Source organism: Phyllostomus discolor, chromosome 7, assembly GCF_004126475.2.
Source record: "Phyllostomus discolor isolate MPI-MPIP mPhyDis1 chromosome 7, mPhyDis1.pri.v3, whole genome shotgun sequence".
Lineage (NCBI taxonomy): Eukaryota > Metazoa > Chordata > Mammalia > Chiroptera > Phyllostomidae > Phyllostomus > Phyllostomus discolor.
The window spans coordinates 65,037,076-65,049,513 of NC_040909.2; positions in this window are offsets into that span (position 1 = coordinate 65,037,076).

Genomic DNA, 12,438 nt, shown 5'->3' on the forward strand with positions numbered 1-12,438 from the left:
GGACAGCATGAAAATTACAGAATCAGTGTTTAGAATAGTGTTGTTTGGAGCCAGGATAGACAGAATGAGGACTGACTATAAATGGATATGTTGTTCTTTTTGTTTGGATGGAAGTGTTCTAGACTTGGATTATGGTGACAAATGTACAACTTTGAAAATATACTAACAATCATTGAATTGCACATTTCAATGATAAATGTTATACGATATGAAAATACTGTCCCACCGGGTGTGGCTCAGTGGATTGAGCACTGGCCTATGAACCAAAAGGTCATTGGTTCAATTCCTAGTCAAGGCACATGCCTGGGTTGCTGGCCAAGTCCCCAGTTGGGGGCATAAGGGAGTCAACTGGGCAATGTCTCTCTCTTTCTTCCTCCCTTCTCATCTTTTTAACATAAATAAATAAATAAATAAATAAATAAAATGAAAATACCACAATAAAGTTGTTAAAAATATAAACTAGCGTGACAGTTGTGGACATAGATGTATGCCAAGGGCTATAGTTGCTACAGAGAAAGGAGTGACCTCATGGTGCAGGGAAAAGTTTTAAGAAGAAAAAATGTTGAATCGAGTCCCAAAAGATAAGTAATGTTTGACAGTACATAGTAGCACATTCTAAGCAAGGAAAGCACATATCAAGTCCCGTAGGAAAGTATGATCAAAGTAATTTGCTAAATCAAAATAAACATGTTGACTCTCCTTACATCAAAAATATTGCCTTCTTTTTATATAGTACACAATGCTCATTTTGCTACCATTATGTTTCTCCTTCCCCATCCTATGTTAAGGTATGCTTGGCCCAAGAGAAAGTAAGATGGATCTAAATTTGTAAATGTAACCCCCCAAATCATTGAAATGTAGCCTTGAAATATGCTAGTTTAATTGTCCTAAATTGAAGATAAGAAAACAAAGACTACAGCAGTAACTCTGTAAGGTTTTGACCATATCCCACTTAAGCAATTTAAAAGAACAAAACAAATACGAACAAACAAACAAAAAATCATGGCACTGGCACACACCCATAGAGACCCTCTAGACTTTTTCTGTGTGCACATGTGGATGGGTAGAGGCTTTGCAGCCCAATATCTCAAAATATTAACTTAGTCCTTGAACTCCAGTGATAGCTTCATTTCATGGTACTTTTATCTCATGAAAACTAACGTTTAGTTACACTCATTATAACCACTGCATAAGAAAGAAATGACTGTTGAATTTGTATGTCATTTGTTCAAAAGAATCAAAATAATAATAATATCAGCCCAAGAGTTCTTTAGATTCTATCCTGCAAATCCTTGCCTAGAAGTGGCTGGACTTATTTGTTCAGTAAGTATGTGAGGAGCAAGGGTTGTATCAATCAGGCCTAGTCTCTCAGCACTGTACTGGAATGTCAGTTAATGCTCCAAGACACAAACACTTCTTTCCTAGGCCACCAAAGTTAGTAAGAGACAATCTTCAAACACAATGAAAAAGATTGGTATTGAGGGATAGCCTGATTAAAGAAAGCAAGGGGGTTTGGAAAATGGGCAAAGTACATGTCTGAAATAGTGCAAGGGATTTACCTTCATGAAGCCCAAAGTCTGTGAGTTGAGTTTATGGATGTTCCAGCAGCTCAGTTTCCAGGTTATTACTCCTTTGTGTATAATTTCATTATTTGAAACAAATGACTCCAAAGGGATGCAATTCTTACAGCTCAAAGTCCTTAATATTCTGAAGATTCATCAAATGAGACTCATCATTGCTTCTACACATGGCTTAGAAATAATGCTTAATCATATTCACCTCATTTTCATTACACATCTTTTATTATTTTGTTTTTAATGTTTAGTTTTGAAGCTTTTGCTGCTTCTTTCCTAGTCTTAAGACCATAGCAAAGTTCATGAGAGAAACAGACTTCTGATGAATAATCAGAAAGCAGTGGTGTATATGTTTTTCTTTCTCTTACATGAAGCATTGCCATCAGGTCAAGAGTAGTGTCAAATGCACAACCTTACTGTTTTGAACTTTTTAAAGACAGAGGCTCCAGATAAAACAACTGTTTTCTGCATACAATATTTCCTGTGATCACAAGTCATGATTGATGACAAGTCAAAACACTCTTTGTTTGCTCAGCTTTAATGTGAATGTGATGGTTAGGGTTTTGTGTGGGTTTTGAATGTTATTAGATAAATAAGGTCCATAGACACATAAAGGTAAAGGTCTGTTTTCCAAACAATGGAATGTTTCCTTTCCATACCTTTTGGGGTCAGCTTTAAAGAGGAAATCCAGTACCGGTTTGCCCACTCAAAAGGCTAGAGTTTCTTTACTTGAAGGCATTTCAGAGTAGTTATTTATCTATACTGGCTTCATTTTATGTGCTTTAAGGCAGGGTTTCTCAGCATTGTCACTACCACAATTGGGGCTAGCTACTCTTTGTTGTGAGGACTGTTTGGGGCATTATAGACTGTTATGGGCTCTATACTCTAGGTACCAGTAGAACTCCCTAAGTTATGACAACCCAAATTGTCTGCAAGCATTACCTAATGTCCTTGAGGGGCAGAAGAACCCCAGTTATGAGCCATTGATCTAATGCAGCAATTTTCAACCTTTTTTATCTCATGGCACACATAAGCTAATTCCTGTAATTCTGCAGCCCACCAAAAAATATATATTCTTTGCCAATGTGACAAAAATAGGTGTAATTTTGATTCATTCACACAGATGACTATTGTTGTATTGGCCATTCTTAATATTTATTTATTTATTTATTTATTTATTTATTTATTTACAATCTGAGTTAAAAGAGGTCAGTGCCTCTAACTAAATAGTCAGGTATTGCATCTTTTTAAAAATTAATGTGGCATACCAGTTGAAAATTGTTGGTATAATGTTTTGAATATACTAACAAGAAAAAACTTTAGCACTAAGTAAAAACAACCCACAAAACAGTATCATATGTAATGTTAAAAAATTGCAACAGGAACTCACACATTACCAGCAATAATGTCTATTTTGAACAAATGGAATTCAATTGTGATCATTAAAAAAGAAAAAAGCATTCTTTAGCAAGTACCCCATTAGTCCAGAGTGAAGAGATTGTATTTTCCAAACGTAAAATCTAGGATTTTTTCTCTTTCTCTGAGTAGTCCTATGGTCTACTGAAATAAACAATTGTCTTCAATTTTTCTCTCAGGAAATACTGTACCAACCCAATGGGAAAACACAAGTGAGGTCATTTTTTTTTCTTGCTGACTAAATCATTCCCCCGAGAAATTTCAGTCATTTCCTTATACCACTACCATTTATCCTTGGCCTTTCCTTAAGCATATTTAAGAAATTTCTCACATATTCATCTTCATTGGCACTTCTGGTGTTATAATGAGGCATTTGTTATAAACATTAGTGACCATAATCAAATTTTAGTTTGAAACCTTATATGGACAAATTTATGTAGGAAAGACTATAACTGCAGACAGTGTTACTGAAGAAACAGTTAATACAATTTAAATAAAATGGTTTATGGCTAATTTCAACTCATTTAGTGAATTGTAATTATATGATTACCCATAGAACCTCCATACTATGGTATTTGAAAGATCAAAGTTAGTGAAAAGTCAGCATGTAATTAGTTTCTTTCTTTGGAGCATTAGGTAGAATTACTGCAAAGAGGCAAAACTATCATTTTATAGAGACCCTTAGGAGATTTATAATGATAGTAGACAAATATATGCATACAATATCAGTTGGTGTGCTAAAATTTAATTTTCTTGAGGAAATGTGGTTGAAGATGATCACAATACATGGAGATGTTCTTATTTTAATATTGGTGAATGTTATTATTAGAGAATCATATCAAAAGATATGTCACCAGGGAGAAAATATCATTTATAAATCACTAATGAGTAGCAAACAGTGTTTAGCTTGGAGGTATGAGTCATCTCTTCATAAAATGCATTTATGATCAAACACAAGATATCAAGTGCAGAGAGGATAGATCTATATTTTATCTCATTCTGCTAAGGAATGCTTTTCTATAGTTACAGTTTCACTGCCCATATTGCATTTCCTTCTCCTCAGAAAAGATGCTACAATTAGTAGAAAGTGATGTTTATTGTGTCAGATTTAGAACTTAAATATTAAGATAATATATGATTCTACAGATTAACTATTGTATAATTTTATTTATGTCCTTGAAGTAATATATAGCTATGCAACCAGTTTATCTGAGAGAACACACCAGGAAATCTCATGGCTGACAAAAGACACCCTCTGGGTGAATTCAAATCGTCTTAAACTATAGTGTTTGGGCCTTCTGTGGCCAGTTTTTCAGTATATTAGAAAAAACCTAAATTTATATTCTAATGAAAATCTTAGTCATGGTCCCAGGTAAATCCAGGCTTTTGACTATCATGAGCAGCAGCAACACAGCTGAGAGTTGTGTTTTGGGAAATTATGAGAGCGTCTTCATGCCTCTTCTTTAATAAGAACACATCAATCCTTTTTCCTCAGCTCAACAGTCTGTTAAAACTTTGTCTCTAACTGTAGCCAGAACCCAGACAAACTACCATGAAGGCCAATAATAATCTTGAACCATTTTTAAAATGGTACATATGTGGTCCATCCATTTTTTTCTGGAACATCTCATATTGACCAATGATCTGAAGCCACACTCTTCTTTAGTGTAATACCATCTAACTACTAAATAGAGTGATAAGCTCTAGAAGTGCTTTGTTACACTTGCTATGTAGACCCTGTTATTCACATGACTAAGCATCTTCTTTATGAGAATACTAGGACACTTTTGTTTCTTAGCATCAAAAATAATACCTCCCTGAATTGTTGTGTTTTTTTCTTATCAACAATACCAGTTATAAAATTTCATGTTTCTTTGTTGATGTTAGCTTCCAGGAATTTTAAAGTCAAATTTGTCATTCACAAAGTGCAAAGGACTTAATAACAATCATTTGTGGTTCAAATCACCTTCCTCATTTGATTTCATTTGCTGCCCACGCTGTTCCCTTTCCTGATCTTTGTTACTTATGCTAACTTACTTTATCTTGCTGTATAGTATATTTTTGTAAGTTATATTAAATGTTTCAGAAAATTATGTAGCTATACAAAAATAAAATTACTGTAGTCTAGGGACCATACATTCTGGTTTGCTCACATTAATTGATAAGCCAGGCAGGTCTTCAAAAAAAAATCAAATAGGCAGATTCTCAGATAGGGAGTTTTCTATGCTTTATTTATTAAATGCTTATACTTTCTTCATGAGCTATCATACCACCAATTCACTTGATTCTTAACTATGATAGTTTGACTAAATAGAGGAGAAATAAAGAACTGGAAACTTTAAGAAGGTAAGGATACAAACAGAATAGTCATAGGAAAGTCATGGAAGCCTGCAGGACTGAGCCAAGAATATACAGCACTAACAGTTTGGAAACAAAGAGAGGAAGCAGTATAGAGCAGCGCCTTATTTATTACTGGCTGGTTCTACTCTATTGACTCAGAGAATCACTACACATCTTCAGTAAATCAAAGAAAATCACTAAGCCTTGTAAATAAATGCCTGTTGCTGGAAGATGCTAAATATTGTTGCCCATGTGTGAAGGAACTCAACACCTGCAATATGGGGCACCTACTCTCTACCTTTGATTTGGGTTCATACTCAAAACCCTGTGTATTGACTTGGCTCGCAGAACCTTACTCTTTGTCATTTGTCTGCTTCAACAAGCAACTTCAGTTTGAAGTACTCTATGGTATGGGTGGCTATTTCTTTAAGTTTCCTCCAAGATTCTTCTGCTAAAATGAATTCTATCGACTCCATATACTCTATATTTTAAGTCAGAAATCATTGCAAATATTTTATTAAACTTGGTGAAAATCATATTATAACATTTCAATTTTCCAACTTGAAAAAGACCAAAATATTGGGCAATGATAGATTGACCCAAATAAAATGGGAATCACTGGATATTATCTCAAATGTCCTTATAAAAGAATGGAAAGCTCTTTATTGGGCCTGTTTGGCAAAAAAGCCGGTGATAGATGGGGAAAGTGATCTGACTAAATTTTACGTATTTAGTATATCTAGCAAAGCAAAGGATATGTTTATGGTCAAACACTTTGATGTAAACATTTAAAAATTCACTAGTCATTATAAAATTAATTTACACTATTAGAGTCTAAAATAGAAGGTCCATCAGAGCAAGGCTTAGTGTCTGCAGCTGGAAGAGAGACTTCTGGAGTCAGGAAAGTGTTCTTCCCCTTTTAAAAAAATACAGTATATTTTCAATATTACGTTGTATTATTTTCAGGCGTACAACACAGTGGTTAGACAATCATATACATTACAAACTATTCTCCCTTATATTTCTAGTACCCATCTGGCACTATACATAGTTATAACAATATTATTGACTATATTCCCTATGCTGTAGTTTATATCCCCATGACTATTTTGTAGCTGCCAATTTGTACTTCTTAATCCTTTCAACTTTTTCACCTAGCCCCCTAACTCTCCTCCCCTCTGGCAGCTACCAGGTCACTCTCTGTGTCTATAAGTCTGTTTCAGTTATGTTTGTTCATATATTTTGTTCTTAAGTTTCCACATAAAAGTGAAATCATGTTGTTTGTCTTTCTTTGACTAATTTATTTCACTTAGCATAATACTCTCTAGGTCCAGCCCATTGTTATGAATAGTAAGATAGCATTCTTTTTTATCACTGAGTAATATTCTATTGTATGTATGTATCAGCTTTTTTTTATCCACATGTCTATAGATGAGCACTTGGGCTTCTTCCATATCTTGGCTATTATAAATAATGTTGCAGTAAATGTAAGGGTGCATATATTCTTTTGAATTAATGTGTTGGGGATCTTCAGATAAATTCCCAGAAGTGGAATCACTGGGTCATCAAGCAGTTCCATTTTTAATTCTTTGAGTAAACTCTATACTCTTTTTCATGGTGGCTGCACTAATCTGCATTCCCAACAAGAGTGCATGAGGGTTCCCTTTTGTTCATCCACAACACTTGTTGTTTGTCGATTTATTAATGATAGCCTTTCTGGCAGGTATGAGGTGATATCTCATTTTGGTTTGAATTTGCATTTCTCTGATGATTAGTGGCATTGAGCATTTTTTCATACGTCAATTGGCCATCTAATTGTCCCCTTTGGAGAAGTGTCTATTCAAGTCTTCTGCCCATTTTTATAAATGAATTGTTTTTTGTTTTTTTTTGGTATTGTTGTTGTTTTTCTTTTGTTTGTTTGTTTGTTTGCTGTTAAGGAGGATGCATGTATCTTTAGTACAATAATTTTTTTATTTAGATTATTTTATTGTTGTTCAATTACAGTTGTCTGTATTTTCCCCCACTCCTACCCCCAGCCCCTCCAAACCGACCTCCCTTCCTTGCTTCCACCTTCCCACTTGGTTTTGTCCATGTGTCCTTTAAACCCTTCTCCCTACTGCCCTCCCTCCTCCCCTCTGGCTATTGTTAGAATGTTCTTAATTTCAGTGACTCTGGTTATATTTTGTTTGCTTTTTCTCTTTTGTTAATTATGTTCCAGTTAAAGGTGAGATCATATGGTATTTGTCTTTCACTGCCTGGCTTATTTCACTTAGCATAATGCTCTCCAGTTCCATCCATGCTGTTTCAAAGGGTAGGAGCTCCTTCTTTCTTTCTGCTGCATAGAATTCCATTATTTAGATGTACCAGAGTTTTTTGATCCACTCATTTGCTGATGGGCACTTCAGTTGCTTCCAGCACTTAGCTATTGTAAATTGTGCTGCTATGAACATTGGGGTGCATGGGTTCTTTTGGACTGGTGTTCCTGGGCCCTTAGGGTATAATCCCAGCAGTGGAATTCCTGGATCAAAAGGCAGTTCCATTTTTAGTTTTCCAAGGAAATTCCATACTGTTTTCCCTGCTGGCTGCACCAGTCTGCATTCCCACCAATAGTGCACTGGGGTTCTCTTTTCTCTACATCCTCTCCAAGACTTGTTTGTTGATTTGTTTATGTTGGCCATTCTGACCAGTGTGAGGTGGTACCTCATTGTGGCTTTAATTTGCATTTCCCTGATGGCTAGTGATGCTGAGCATCTTTTCATAAGTCTCTGGCCCCTCTATATGTCCTCCTTGGAGAATTGTCTGTTCAAGTCTTTTGCCCACTTTTTAATGGGTTTTTTTTGTCTTCCCAGAGTGGAGTCATGTGACTTCTTTATATATTTTGAAGATCAAGCCCTTGTCCAAAATGTCATTGGCAAATGTGTTTTCCCATATGGTTGGCTCTCTTTTCATCTTAATGCTGTTTTCTTTAGCCATGCAGAAGCTTTTTAATTTGATGAGGTCCCATTTGTTTTTTCTTTCCTCTATGCCTCTTCCTCTAGGGGACATATTGGTGAAAATATTGCTGCATGGAATGTCCGAGATTTTCCTGCCAATGTTTTTCTCTAGGACTTTTATGGTGTTACAACTTATATGTAAGTCTTTTATCCACCTTGAATTTATTTTTGTGTATGGCATAAATTGGTGATCAAATTTGATTTTTATGCATGTAGCTGTCCAGTTCTCCCAACAACATTTGTTAAAGAGACTATTTTTACTCAATTTTATGCTCTTCCCCCTTTGTCAAATACTAATTGACCATAGAGACTTGGGTTTATTTCTCTAATCTGTGCCATTGGTCTATGCACCTGTTTTTATGCCAGTACCAGGCTGTTTTGATTACAGTGGCCTTGTAAAACAGTTGATATCAGGTATTGTGATCCCTCCTACTTTGTTCTTCTTTGTCAAAATTGCAGCAGATATTCATGGTTGTTTATGGTTCCATATAAATTTCTGAAGTATTTGTTCTATATCTGTGAAATATGTCATGGGTACTTTACTAGGAATTGAATTGAATCTATAAATCGCTTTGGGTAGTATGGCCATTTTGATGATGTTAATTCTTCCAATCCATAAGCATGATATGTGCTTCCATTTGTTTGTGTCTTCCTTAATTTCTTTGTTCAGTGTTGTATAGTTTTCTGAGTACAGGTCTTTTACCTCCTTGGTTAGTTTTATTCCTAGGTATTTTATTTTCCTTGTTGCTATATCAAATGGGTTATTTTTCCTGATTTCTGTTTCTGATGTTTCATTGTTGGTGTACAAAAATGTCTTTGATTTCTAAGTATTGTCAGTCCAATAATTTTATTTTATAAATTTCTTCTACAGGTAAACTGTATGCATGAAAAATGATGAATGAATAACAATGTTCATTGCAGCACAGTTTGTAACAGGAAAAAATTAAAAACATTTTGAAACAACTTTTTTCATATTTTTGAATCATTAAGTAAATTGCCTTTTACAAAGATGATTTAATTTAAAAAATTACAAACTTAAGAAATAGACTCCAAATGTAAAATTGATATTTCAGGGCTGCTATTACCATTCAATATTTTCAAAAAATGCAAAAGAATTAAAAAACAGTCATTACTTAGAGGTTAACCTTCATGAAGGTGATCCATGAGTCAAAATTCTCTAAAATTCCTCTAGTGTCTTTTCATATTATCTAGATTTTGTTTCAGAAATGTGGTCAGAAAAGAGATGCTTCCTTATTGGAAAAGAAATTATAGTCCATGCCATAGGAATGTGCTTCAGAAGCTGATTTCTCACAACTTCTTTAAGGAAACCCAAGAAGGACCCATGACAAGTGTAAAGCCCATGCTCTTCATAATTGGGGAAACCAAGTCCTGATTTGCGGGGGGAGGAGGGGGGGCTCCGCCCACAGGGCCCCACCTGGCTGCCATGGATGAGAATAAGTCTACCAAGACATGATCTGCTTGGGGAGGAAAGGTAGCCAATCTCTCAAAGGAGAAGGGCCAAGAGCCTTTTCCTCAATGGCTTTTATTGGGTTTGTTTACACAGGAATTTGGGTAAAGCTCATTACTCATTGCCCGGAACTATGGATCAAACAATAGATAACAAGGAACTCTGAGGGCCTATTTTGAGTTAGGGTCAAAGAGCTGTAAAAAACTTTAAGAAACAAACTTACTTCTTCCCTGGACCCTCATCATTCAACTGAGAGCATTCTAAACAAAGTATGTTTCACAGGATTTTACATATTCTTTCTTAGGCCTGATCAGCCAGGGAACCCACCCTTTCTAGTACAGGGCTGCACCACCCTCTGTCATTGTTTCAGGCTTAGGTGGAGCAAGGGAAGTAAGGCAGCCAAGAGATTAGAAAATTTTCTCACAGACAATGAGGACTCAGGCTATGTCAAAGCCGAGGGGTGGGGGTCCATCACCCCCATTTGCTGTAGCCCCCCAAGTCCTTCCTTGGGGTCCTCCCACATGATCGTGCTTGTCTTAGACTGTTCTCCCCTTGGGGAATCTTACCCATCATTGGCTAACTGACCAAGCATTGGGAGCCAGGCAGGGTGAAGTAAAAGGAGCAGAAGCGGTGCTCCTGCCAGGGAGATAAGCTTTTGTCTCCTTGGTGGCTTATGGTCCAAGGTCATTCCCTCAGCCTTAGCCTTGGCGGGGGTTACAGCTTCTAATACCAGGCAGGGCAGTTCCCAACACTGATTTTTCTTGTAATTTACCCAGGTTCACACACAGAGTATCTCATCCAGAACATTAATCCAGGTTTCCTCATTCAAGTACATCATTGTGTGTATAGCTGTTCTCGTAGATGAAGACACATTTGCCAGAGGTTCAACATTATGCACTGACTATCCAACTCTTTCAATGGCATTCTGATCCATGATAGTATGCATGATGATTTTAATAAAAACTGTTCTTCTGTGACAGTGTTCTACCAGAAGTTTCATGGATCTATGCCATAGAAACTCCTGGAGGCAAGATACAAAACTGAGCATAGGACTGATAGCCAGCTGGACTCCTAATGGCTTTGTATAAAACTGAAAGAAAAAAAATGGGAAGAGAAAAAGAGAATGAGGTCAAGCTTAGTAGGAAAGTGAAATGTGCATATTGCATAATGGTCAAATATTTAAAAAAATATTTTAGAAAAAGTAAATTTGGAGTTCATGGTGACAAATAGCTTCATGTCTTATGCCAGTGTTGATTGCCTGTAATGGAAGATCATTGCTAAGGATTTTGAGGCTGCAACCAGCTGCAGGTGGAAAGGAATACAGAGGTAGATTAATTATGTCTGTTCTATACGTAGTCTCAGGGTGTGGCTGCACACATTCTGTATACATCAGAATCTATCTTTATTCATTTCACCAAATTTTCAGCATGTATTATTTCTCAGGCACTGATGACATAAAGACATTTAAGATCTATTAACACCATATATGGAAGACAGACACTCAAACAAAAAAAAATTCTAAGAAATTCCAATTAGATCTTCTGCAACTTCTTTATGATTTCTTACTTTATCTTTGAAATCTAAAAGGACAAGCAATGTCTAGCATCACTTAAATTCAATCAGATTCATATTTATTGAAGAACATTAGGGATTGTGGTGCGCCAAGCAATCTGACTTATCAGTTGTTTCAAAGTCTATGAAAACCACTTTCTGAAATACAATCCATTCTCCTTTGTCTTTAATGTCTCCCCTCTTCCTCCTGTTTTCTCTACTGTGAAAAGCTCAGGCTCCACATCCCAGAGGAAGTTTTATCAGAAACTCCACATTTAAGGATTGTGGCATGTGGTTCCCTAAAATAGAAAGCTTTGTGACCTTTTCAAAATCCTCACCATTTCACATATCCTTCCCAGATACACAGCTTATTCTTTCTGTCGAAGGGAACGGTGTAAAGAATGCAGCCAGCATAAAGCTTTGGAGCCCAGCAGGTTCCTGGTGAATGCATGCATATACATGGGATCAGGGGACCGGATGGACATCTCTCCCTGTGAGCGAAAGTCTTAAACCGAGATTAACCTTGAAGCTCAAATTAGATAAAAACAAATAAAAATTTCTCCACAGGAATAAGAGCTTAATGTACAGGAAAAGTATTTCTTAGCCCACATAACTTTAATTAAGATGAAAGGCTTTCCGAGTATCTGCTTCCTGGACAATCTTATGTTTAAAGATGTGTGTTGAGCTCAGCATGAAGGAACTAGTCTATGCAGCTCATTATTCACTTTTACAAGGGCCTACTTTGGGAACTCTTTGTAAAGCTCTGGCATTCACTCCCAATTTTCTCTCCAAGTGTGCCTTCCTCTAAGCCTTTGTTACATTCTTGGAGAATCTGTTGTTCTCTCTTTTGCAATGGTGGGCACACCTTAGAGTGGAGACAACCCCTTCCAGTTGTGGGCAAACATCAACAGGAGCAGAAAACCACCTTCCCCAGTAGCTGCAGCCACATATTAGAGAGGATGTGAGTGTAATAGGTTGTGCGACTTCTCACATATAATTCATTAAGACACATTTTTGTTGTTGTTGTTGTTGTTTTCTAATAAGGAAAATATACTAGGCAAAGATTTACACACAAAGAGTAAAACAGATTAAAAAC